Source organism: Silurus meridionalis, chromosome 5 (assembly GCF_014805685.1).
Source record: "Silurus meridionalis isolate SWU-2019-XX chromosome 5, ASM1480568v1, whole genome shotgun sequence".
Lineage (NCBI taxonomy): Eukaryota > Metazoa > Chordata > Actinopteri > Siluriformes > Siluridae > Silurus > Silurus meridionalis.
The window spans coordinates 9,797,246-9,810,141 of NC_060888.1; positions in this window are offsets into that span (position 1 = coordinate 9,797,246).

Sequence of the window (12,896 nt, forward strand, 5' to 3'; positions counted from 1 at the left end):
GCCCAGGCCTATCCTACCAGGAACAAATCTGTGAAGACTGCAGCCGGGAAAATATTTAACAACTGCATAACTTGTTTCAGATTCCCTGCAAAACTACATCATGACCAGGAGTTTCAGTTTGGAAAAAATACATTTCCACACCCTACAGAAGCTCTCTGGAGTGGGTCTCCTGGTTCAATGCCACATAATGTAATTGGGGTGATAATCCAGATCCTTGAGGCATCACAGGCTGCCCTGATTGAGCTGGAACATACTGCATACTGGTGAGTATCCAAGGGGTAAACACCAGGCTGAGGTGGATTTAGGCTGTGAGCAGACTGCCATCCACCAAAACTTGGTTCTTTGCGAGGCTTTGAATACTGCATGCCGGGTGAAGGTAAAATGTGTGCATGGGGATATCCACGAATATTCATTAGTGGCCATTACTGTACAATTCGGGGAAGAAAACCACAGCATTGAGGCAGCGGTTAGTCCTCGCCTTACCCATCGCCTTACCCATCCACTAATGAAAACGAATTGACCTGCCTTTTCATGTTGGTGTAGGGAAATGTGTGTGAATGAGTCTTGCTACAAGGCGAAGCAGTGTAGAATGTGCGATATGTTCGTTGGGGAGGCGGTGACTGTGCTGTTGACTTCGGCTCCTCTCTTCTGGTGTCCGACAGACACCAGAAGAGAGGAGGGCTCCGCCCAGCCCTCTCTCCAGGGAATTCCCCTCCACTAGAGGAAACCCTCTGGCACACCTTCAACCAAGTGAGAGTAATCAATAGTCCAGCCAGACATTGCGCTTTCCTACCCATATTTCTCAGTTATTAAAGATAAGCTGTACCGCGTGATGCAGGGAACTCCTATTTCATGCGGCTCACCATAACCCAATGGCTGGACACTTGGGACACGAGAAAACTATAAAACGAATAATGGCCTGGTTTAATTGGTCGCAGCAATGTGCGCAGACGGTGTGCGGCATGTCGCGAATGTCAGCTCAAGTCAAGTCAAGTCAAGAAGCTTTTATTGTCATTTCAACCATATATAGCTGACACATTACACAGTGAAATGAAACAACGTTCCTCCTGAACCCTGGTGCTACATACAACAACAGTTACAGAAAACAGAAAAGGGCTAAGGACTAGTAAGTGTCCTCGCCACATAAAGTGCATCATATGCAACCTGGTGTAAACAGTGCAAGACAAATACACAAAACACAAAATACAAAACAGCTGGTAAAACTGCTGGCCATCCTTTGCACCCATTATCCTGTCCCCTTTGAGAGAATTGGAATGGACCAAATGCTGTGTATTTACCAGAAAGAGACTGAGACAGTAAGCATTGACATAGAGAAGCAATTGATTATTACAAGGTATTTGTTGACCTTTGTGTTTGTTCCAATCCAAACATTTAGGCAAAATATAATCATAACCCAGCAAGACTAGAGCTGACCACACAAATATTTTCCAGTCTTTATTTCACCATTCTAGATTCCCAGATTGCTGCGAACACTTAACTACTAGCTGCTACAATGGTCCTGTACCAGCTGCAATAATATTGATGGTTTCTATTACCATGGCATCATAATGATGGTATTAAGAGGTGGATTAATTTTGGAAGTACACCACTGAAGGACTATGTGTAAAATGCACAACCCTACACGGTACAAAACTTGTGTTGTAATAATGGGTTGCTTCAACTTTGCTTAGGCAACATTCCTACAGAATTTATATTATGAAAAATGTATGTCTTCCTAGAACACCAAGAACTGAAATGCAATAGCAATTATGTAGGAACATTTGCTAGAAGTTGAAATAACTGAAAATCATTCCAAAGGATGAACTTAAATGTAGGAAAGTTAGTAGTCAGCATCAATCATTTTGTTTTCATACAGATCTGGCAACCCCAGCACATGCCCTTAAATCACTATAATTGACTGTACTATGCACAAAGGAATTAAATATTCTTCTGATAATGATAGTAATTTTTTTAATGGTTAAATGTAGACATTTCACCATCATGCCCTATGAGCTGGTTAAACCTAAAATTTCAGTTTTAGTTCAGAAATTCAGAAATTCACAAAATTCTCCAGTGTTGCTGGTGAAATTTGTGCTCCTTCATCTACAATAACATTACTGATGTAAAGCAAAAAGACCTGATGCACAGTCAGCTTTGCAGTTTGTCCCAAGGGAGTTCATTGGGGATGAGGTCAGGGCTCTGTACAGTCCACTTTATTTCCTCTACATCAAATTTGGCAAAGCACTTTTTAATGGAGTTCACTTTTTATATACACAGGGATATTGTCTTTTTGAAACAGGATTGGCCCTTGTAGATCTGGTGAAGGGAAAATCTTAAAGCTCCAGCATACAAATGCATTTGATACAATTGTGTGCTTCTGGCTTTGTGGTCACAGTTTGAGGTGTGATTGACCAGTGAGCAATTTTTTATGGACATATGAACTAGGTGTTTACTGAAAGTGCAAAAAAAACATGCATTAACCACATGCATAGTCATATACAAGTAAACAAACGTTTGCGCTATTTTGTTTTTTGCCAAATATCACTAAATGTGAGTTAATCTAGTTTATTGTTATTGGCCGAGGATTTGCTAGAAGATTTAATTGTGATGCACAGACAGAGGCATGTGTAAATGAAATGTGATTGAATGCAATCATTTACCACAGAACAAAGTTAGATGAAGGCTCATTTGTGTAAGTGCTTTATCGCCTTTCCTCATTTTGGCAAAAAACGAACAAAAGTGAGTTTCCTGAGGGGCTGCAGCAGTAATGAGAACAGAGGATGGAGGATAGATTATCTGAGAAAGAAGGTCTTTTGCTCCACTGAACTGCACTGTTACACATCTGTCCCTGCCATTAGATTCACCTCATGTAATGTGTCAGTTCACTGAATGTTAATGTGGATAATTCTCTAAAATTTTTTGTTGTTCTGAGGCATGTAAAGCTGAATGTGGACAATTAATTTTATAATGAGAGTTGTTTTCTTCTCAGAACTTCACATTGCAGCTACATTATACCCCCTATAGGGAGAAGGTTTAAAAAAATAATGTCGTTCTTGCTTAGAAATTCAAGCACTTGAATGTGCAGATAAACAACACTGTCTGGCTGTGTTTAGACAGACAGTAGACTAGTGCTAGAAAGCTGGATAAAGCACAGACAGGAAAAATATAGCCCAAGCAACAAACATTAGGATTAAGAAGATCTGGCTTCCTCTAGAGTGAGCCTTGCCAGAGTCCTGCAAGAAAAACATATTTAATTTGTTAAATTATAAATTGAGTTTGTGTTATAGTAGTGGTAAGTAGAAGCCGACCCCGCAAACATCCTGAACCATCTAGAGACGTACCAGCACCATTTGGATCCCACTTGATGTAGAGTTTGGCATTGGACCTCTTCGAATGTTTAAAGGATTTGGCATGGAGGAGTTGGTGTTGGATCTATATTAATCTCAAATGTTGAGCTATTTTATGAGTTGCTCAGTAGCACCTGTTACCACAACATCAAATGACTGTGTAAGACATTACTCATGACTACACACACTCTGGTACTCATGGTAATTCTCACTCTCCGGTGTTTGTGTATTGTTTTAAGATTTATAATCACACTCTTGATATTACCCAGATGACGATGGGTTCCCCTAATGAGTCTGGTTCCTCTCAGGGTTTCTTCCTCATAACATCTAGGGAGTTTTTCCTTGCCACATTCACCACAGGCTGCCCATCAGGGATAAATACTTATAATTCACTTTAGTTCTTAATTTTTGTAACGCTGCTTTGAGACAATGTCAATTGTGAAAGTGCTTTAAAAATAAACTTGAACTTAACCTTATAGAATCTATCTATCTATCTATCTATCTATCTATCTATCTATCTATCTATCTATCTATCTATCTATCTATCTATCTATCTATCTATCTATCTATCTATCTATCTATCTATCTATATATATATTATATACACACTGGCGATCAAAATTAGAGAACAATTTATAAACAATTGAGCAATTCTGAAATAATGTCATCTTCACTGCTCAACAGTTGAAGGAGTTTTTGTCCTGTCTATACCATGCTACCAGAACACCTTTTCCACAAATTAACTAAGGCATTTAAAAAAAAAAAAACATTATTTTGCAGAAAACACACTGATCAAAATTAGAGAACACTTTCAGATACCTCCCAGTTATTGGTGGTGCTAATTTCCCTGATTATCTGTCAACCCTTATTTAACTGGCAGCCTAACTTCCAGTTTCACTGACTCTGCAAGACGGTGGGCTGTTCTAAAGTGACTGAAAGCCTCTGGCAGCAGGTTGTTCAGATGTAGGCCAAAGGGATGACCCTATCAACCATAGCAAGACAAGTTGGTCGTTCCAAATCTGTGATTTTAAGAATATTGAATCTTTACAACATCACAAACTCATTCAAGTCTGCCAAGAAGGCTGGTCGTCCACGGAAGACAAATACAAGAGAGGACAGGATACTGCGGAGGATCTCAATGGGCAATCGTTTCCACACTGCAGCTGGAATTACTCACCAGTTCAGCGCTGAACAGGGTAAGGATCTGTCTCGTCATACAGTGTCTCAACATTTAAGAGCATTTGGACTGAAAGCCCACTCTGCAGTGACCAAACCTCTCATTAGCAGAAAGAATCAAAAGGCTAGACTAAGCATGTTGTGTGGACAGAGGAGAACTGGTCCAAAGTTCACTCCAGTGATAAAAGCAAGTTTAATTTATTTGGGTCCAATGGGAAACATTATGTTCGGCGACAAACTGGAGAAAGACTGAACCCAAAGTGTGTAAAGAAGTCAGTGAAAAGTGGAGGAGGAAGTGTCATGGTTTGGGGCATGTTTTCTGCAGCAGGAGTTGGGCCTCTTATACAGCTGCATGGCAGAGTGAATGCAAATGTTTATCAGAACCTTCTTCAACAACATATGGGTCCTTCCATGCGTTCATCACCCAATCAGCCCGCAGTGTTCATGCAGGACAACGCTCCATGTCACACAGCAAAACAGGTAAAGCAGTTCCTTAAAACTGAAAACATTGAAATAATGACATAGCCTGCCCAGAGTCCTGATCTCAACCCAATAGAGAACCTCTGGAAAATCCTTGGTGACAAAGTTTTGGCCAAGAAACACCCTACAGTCACCGAGCTGTGGAGGAGACTGGAAGAAGAGTGGACCAAAATCACACCAGAGCAGTGTGAGAGACTAGTGCTGTCCTGTGGCCGCAGATGTGTTGAAGTCATTCAGAGCAGAGGCCTGTGCACTTCCTACTAATTGCTGACTGTTGTAACCTTCAGAAAATTTTGTTGTGATCTTTTTCCATGCTACAGTCATTGTTGTTTTCTAATTTTGATCAGTGTGTTTTCTGCAAAATAACGTTTTTTTTTTAAATGCCCTGGTTATTTTGTGGAAAAGGTGTTCTGGTAGCATGGTATAGACAGGACAAAAAGTCCTTCAACTGTTTAGCAGTGAAGATGACATTATTTCAGAATTGTTCAATTGTTTATAAATTGTTCTCTAATTTTGATCGCCAGTATATATATATATATATATATATATATATATATATATATATATATATATATATATATATATATATATATATATATATATATATATATATATATACCTCTATATATTTTACCTCTAATATAAGAACGTGCTATTAATATTTTAATGCATTCATTTAATTTGCATATACAAAGATTTATTTTATACTGTGTATGTACAGATTATGTTTACATGTAAAAATATTGAACAGATGAGACAGTTTTTTTGTTGTAACACATGCCATGTTCAGGTGTGTTCTAAATTCACCTCTAAAATTAAATATGTGTCAATGAAAAAGAAAATAAGTAAATAAGTGCACCGGCAGTGTTTCAGCGGGAATCATAACCTCCACACTTGTCTCTCCTGACATGACAAACACAAATAGAGGCCCCATAAATGTGATTGAGATGGCACTTAGGTGATGTGGCTGCCTGCCTAAAAGCTCTGCTCCCATCGGAGATTATAGCTCCATTCATTGCAAACAGAGTGACATTTACAGCTGCAAATCTGTGGGAGGAAACCAGGCTTTTATTTGCACTAGCATCTAGGTCACAGGAAAATCTTGCATCTACACAGATGTCATGTTGTTTATACATTACTAAGTAAAGTGTTGACAGTACAAATGCTGTAAGTGTGAAAAATATAAAAAGTTAATAATTGAAAGTTAATTCGAAAACATGATTGGTTGCATAAAAGGCAGTTTGAGATTCCATACACATTTAAATTAGGTGTTTTTAATCGTGTTAACGCATATACGGTGAGATTAAGACCATTTACATCACTGAATGAAAACACATATAGATGCTATGCTGGTGTAAACAAGCTGTGTATGCTGCAAAAAATATCTCAAATCTTCTGGCAAAGAATAAGCAGGGTGTGTTTAATCCCAACTGTGCTCTGTTGGCTGGATGCGGTACACTCTGCAGTGCTCAACTGCTTTTTCTGAAGAACCAGAATGTAGTAAAAGATGAGCACTGATAACTCCACATCAGAAATGTTGGATTATCTTTGCAATCGACCAGAGCAAATTAAATTGTGTTACATACAATGTCATTTATTATAGAGATGGGTAAAAAAAAATGCACATGACCGGAAAGGAAATTATTGAAAGCATACCACTAATGTGATCTTTACTACAAATGTAATGACATACAGATATGGTAGGTATATAGCATCTGCATACTATATTAACACTTTTAAAAACATAATTTAGATACTGCCTGGTTGCTGTTACTGACCCTGCATTCACCCTGAATTGCAAGATGCTTCCTGTTTGTCTCTGTTAGACATTATTGTTTTTGGCCAATGTGCATATTCTGTATAATTTATAGAGATCATTGTGAGAAAAATGTACACCATGAAATTGGTAGGAAGGCAATCATTAGCTTTCTTGCTTTCTTAAATCAAATCTGCATAAGAAAAAGTGTAATTCTATATGTTATTCATCTCTGTTGCTAGAATAATTGCTGCATGTCACATAGATAGACAGGAAATAAATAGTCACCTCTCACTTTGTCATCCAATGTGATGCATAATTTTTCTGCAACTCAAGGTTTGAATATGTTCTCATTCTTTTATACTATTCCACATGTTGCACTGAAACTGCAAATGTCTAATGGCCGTCTTATTTGTTTACTGATATATGGTGGATCATCTACTCATGCTTGTGCTATAGTCTTTCTATTTCAAATTAAAAATTTAGGTTTCTCTGCAAGACTTTTTTAATCAAATATGATTGATATTTTTCCGAACCTGTATCCTGGACATGTCTCAATAGCTGATTGCTCTTCACTGTGTAGTTTGTTTAGGAATCTCTGGGGATTCCACAAGCAGGTGATCACGTGGCACTTTAATTACACACAGGTCAAATCCATTTATCTAATTAAACAACCCCCCATCCCCCACCCTCACCATCTTACCCAATCCCCCAACCAACCCCCCTTCCCATACTGTATAATCCTAAGCAAATACATTTAGTTTCTTTACAGCAACTGTAAACATGTCAAGAATGACACGAAACTGCCATTTATTTTAATAATTTTTAGTAATTAAGAAAATGTATATATTAAAATTTTATTTGTTTAGCAAATTTTAACAATAGACAATTTTTCTGAAAGTTATAAAAATATAACTTTGTACATACTATGTTTATGGCAAATGAAAGTTGTTATAAACTATGACCAACCTTTTTTTAATAATAATAAATTAGGGAACATAAGAACAAGATAAATCTTATCCACTCTGTGATGTATTATGGGTATAAGTCTAGTAGACATTATAAATGGTACTGGATGAGGGTTTATCCTAATAGGATTTATTTTATGCAATACATCATATGCAATGCACATATTTTATCATTGGTGTTGAAAACTATTTTGGTTACAATGTGTCATATTGAGACTGTGTTCATGAAAATATGAAAAGGTATTCGTATTTTTTATTTTGAATAATAAATTATGCAGTTCTGAAAACATATTTTTAAATATGCTGCGGTTTCTTGGTTTCAGTGCGACATCACCACAGGCATTGACTGCAGCTCTGTTACAGCCTTTCCAAAACAGTTGGAATATCTCAGATTTATGCTCAAACAATGGTTTTGCCTAGGCATATGATTAAGCATAGAGCCAAACAGCCTACCTCCCAATAAGAGACTCTGTTTCACCTTTGCAAAGTCAGCTCATGCTGAACCTGTTTTGTAGTTTTTTTTTTCAATTCTGTAATTTTCTGGAACTTTAGAGTAGGAGAATTTTATAAAATAGGCAAATTTGATCCGATTGACTGAGCAGGGAAGAAAGGCAGGATTCACACTCTTGGATTAAAATCTACAAAAATGTCCCATGTGTTATTAAACAATTGAGAAGGGGGTAGGGAAAAATAATACAAAATAAAACTGAAAACCAGACACAGTGAAATATCTTTGTAAAACAAACCATGATTTAGAAAGACACTAAACCAATTAACTAAGAAGCTTACATATTACTGTTTTATACAGCTGACCAGTTACATCAACAAAAGGAGTTTGTTTTCATTTAAATTCACTATCATCTGCTGAAAATTGTCTCAAAATGACACACCATCTGTTAAATGACCACTGCTGCATAAAGAAGAAAAATATTTAAATCAAGGGCATATCATAATAAGCAGTAGATAAGAAATTACTTAACTAAAACAAAACAATACAAAACAATTGTCTATCTGTTTTCACAGCAAATACCAGTTGTCAGGATCAGGTGATCTATGTTCAAGACTTGGCATTAATTGTGAATGTCTCTGGTTACGTATTTAACCCTGGTTTCCCTGAGCATCAACAATGCTTCGGGAATGCTTCTGCATTGTCCACGCTCTGAATCACATGTGTAATCAGTCCAATGGAAAGTACGGCGTCACTGGCGGGGTGACATCATGACCAGGAAGCTATAATACGCAGTGGCACTATAATACGCAGTGGCACTAAGGTCAAGGCTATGAAACCTGACGAAGGTCAGCGGGGTGGACCAGCCCACAGTGTTGCAGATGTCTTAGAGAGAAACTCCAGAGGACAAAGCCTTAGAGGCTGCCACACTCCGAATAGAGTAAGCTCAGACCCCGAAAGGAGGTCAATATCATCCACAATCCAACAGCTGCTCCGACTTCCTCCACAGTTTTGTTCTGTGGATGTATGTGTCCAGTGCGAGAACGGTTAGCTTCTCATTTACATTTACATTTGCGGCATTTAGCAGACGCCCTTATCCAGAGCGACGCACAAAAGTGCTTTGAGTCTCTATCAATGAATAAATCAACACTGGTACGCAAGATTACAAACTTAATATAAAAAAAACTCTTGAATTCTACAAAGCAAACCTGGAAAGTGCTAATTTAAGTATTTCAGGAAGAGGTAGGTCTTCAACCATCATTCAACTGCCTTCAACTTCTCCTGGTCTGCGGCCTGAAAGGGAGGAAAGAATGCCTGGGGCATAACAGGTCATGGGACGACAAGGGTACCTTGGGAACATACTCTAGGGGCAAGACGAAACAGAAGGACCCGGTATTGGTAAGCTTCGGCCCCAAAAGCAAACCTCTTAGGAACTTCCTATGTTCCATGTACAGCATCCCTAGCAGGGGGAGTGCAAGTCGTGATGCTCTGCTTTTTGCACCTCACGATGCTGGAGATGAATGGGTTGTGGGTGGGGCTGTGCCTGCCGAACAGCCCTATGAGAGCGACGTGGGATATACCGGACACAAGAGCTGCTATGGACCGGCCAATGGCCCTAGCAGTCTCTAGATGCCCTGAGAGCTAAATCTGTTGAACAGCAAAGCTCTGGCTTCCAAGATTCGCTCCCATAGCGGGTCAGCCTGATGGGCATGCAATAAAGCCATGGTGTGCAAACAGCCTGTGGCTTGACCTGCTGAGGCATAAGCTTTGCCCACCAGCGCTGAGGTAGTTTGAAGGGACTTGGTGGGCAGCGCCGGGGATTTTAGGGATGACGAGCACCCAGGGGGAGATAGCTAGCCAGCATCTCTACAACCTGGGTGATAGTCCCATAAACACTTTTTTTTTAAAGGGGCAGGCTGAATAAGGCTTCGCCCAAGACCTGGACACCTCGGAGTAAGGGTCCAAAAAAAGAAGGGGCAGACCCTTGCATGGAGGCAGTGACGTTGGTTGCAGAAATAGCTCATCAAGCTTACTGGATGGGCAAGCTTGCTGCTGATCAGCCGGCCAGTCTATCTCAAGCATGGCTCAGCATGGGTCACTACCTCTAATAGCTCCTCGAAGGGGACAGAGTGAGGGGTTGTCTCTGAGGACTCGCAGAGCTCCATCCGCCCCCACCCTCAGATGAACAAAGGCGGAGCTGAGCGCTCATAGCAAGGGGAAAAAAGGCAGGCTTCCAAACCTTGTGACAGAATGCTGGACCGGCTGCGAGCCCCAGGTCTTTAAACACTGGTCCATAAACATGTGAGCACAATCTGTCTTTCAGGAACACACAGACAAGTGAATGCATGAACGAAGGGAATGCTTTGTTTCTTAGTCCCTTCATTTTCATTTTCATTTTTTCAGACATTTACCACTTACCATAGACACATACACACATAGAGCACTTCATGAACAAACTGAAGCTAGCGCCGGTTTCACTCTGTTGCATGTTTTTGCTTCCTGGTCGTGACGTCACCAGTCATTCCATTGGACTGATTACACACATAATTCAGAGCGATAGCTTTCCCAAAGTGTTGTTGATGCAGCTCGAGTTCCTGAAAGGAAACAGGTCAATATCAATATGGAGTTCTTTTTCGCTTTGGATGATCCAGAGGAGTCATGGGAGAAAGTCATGTGGTCAGATGAGACCAAAATAGAACTTTTGGGTCATAATTCCACTAAACGTGTTTGGAGGAAGAAGAATGATGAGTACCATCCCAAGAACACCATCCCTACTGTGAAGCATGGGGGTGGTAGCATCATGCTTTGGGGGTGTTTTTCTGCACATGGGACAGGGTGACTGCACTGTATTAAGGAGAGGATGACCGGGGCCATGTATTGCGAGATTTTGGGGAACAACCTTCTTCCCTCAGTTAGAGCATTGAAGATGGATCGAGGCTGGGTCTTCCAACATGACAATGACCCGAAGCACACAGCCAGGATAACCAAGGAGTGGCTCTGTAAGAAGCATATCAAGTTTCTGGCGTGGCCTAGCCAGTCTCCAGACCTAAACCCAATAGAGAATCTTTGGAGGGAGCTCAAACTCCGTGTTTCTCAGCGACAGGCCAGAAACCTGACTGATCTAGAGAAGATCTGTGTGGAGGAGTGGGCCAAAATCCTTCCTGCAGTGTGTGCAAACCTGGTGAAAAACTACAGGAAACGTTTGACCTCTGTAATTGCAAACAAAGGCTACTGTACCAAATATTAACATTGACTTTATCAGGTGTTCAAATACTTATTTGCAGCTGTATCATACAAATAAATAGTTAAAAAATCATACATTGTGGTTTCTGGATTTTTTTTTTAGATTATGTCTCTCACAGTGGACAAGCACCTATGATGACAATTTCAGACCCCTCCATGATCTCTAAGTGGGAGAACTTGCAAAATAGCAGGGTGTTCAAATACTTATTTTCCTCACTGTATATACATTTAAGGTGCTAATTTAAATACTTAATTGAGGAGAAGGCTGTCAAATATATTTAACTTTGTTTGGATAATTTGATTTACAATGAGGATTCCATATGAAACAAACGGACATACAGTACTTGAGGCATTACAGTATAACAATCTCACACAGATGCACAACCACATTGAAAGATGGACAGATAGAAATCTGACAGATAGTATTTTCACAGTAGTAATAAGAATTTTGAGCTATGATCGATTTGATCTTGGGTACTTATTCCTGAAGGTGTAACAACTCTAAAGAAGATACAGTAGAGCAAATTAAAATCAAAATTATAAACAAAAACTATTTAATATATTTCATCTAGTTGTGACTTTGATGCACTTCAGATCAAAATCTAATCTGTTGGTTAATGGATAATTCCATAAATATCCTGCAAAATTTCAGCCTCCCATCCTTGAGAGATCACACTAATGAGAATCTCAAATATATATACAGTCGAACCCACTTATCTCGACCTCGGTTAACTCGCCAACCCTATTAAGTCGACGTTTTTGAAGTGGAACTGCCAAATTCTTGCTTTGTCTTAGGATTTTTAAATCGGTTATGTCGATTTTTTTATGTCTCCGAACCCTAATATCTCGAGCACAAGGGGGGGCAAATTTGCCACTTAACGTCGGTTATGTCAGGAATCCCCCTGCCACGCCCCCTTCGGCGGCGGCATTCCCCGAAGCACACTGCTTCTTCTCGCACAGAGCTCATCGCAGTCATGCTGATCACACACACCTGACTCTCATTCACTCACTCATCCCATCTCCTATTTAAGCCCCTCACCTCCACACACTCGCGGTCCGTTATTGTTTGTGCATGATCGTATGTGTTGGTTCATGGCCGTCTGTGTAATCGCATATACGTATCCCACTACGTACCCTTCTTCTCGAACTGCGCATTCTCTCAACGGCACCCCGGATTACCCTGATCCTGCTGTTTTCCATGTTTTCCTGCACCACGTTTATCCGTTGCTGCCCAGCGCTGCGCTTTCCATCCGTGGATTCTCCTGAGTATTCTCAATAAACTTTGTTTGCGTTTACTTCGGCTTTTGCCTCCTTATCCGCATTACAGGTTATCTCGATCCGCATGACCAATCAAACAAATTGCGGCAACGCTGTTGTGTAAAAAAACCTTCAAAAATGCATGCATGCACATTCTCATTTAATAACGCACAGCATGTACATATAGAAATTTCAAGCACATTAATATATTGCCTTCATAT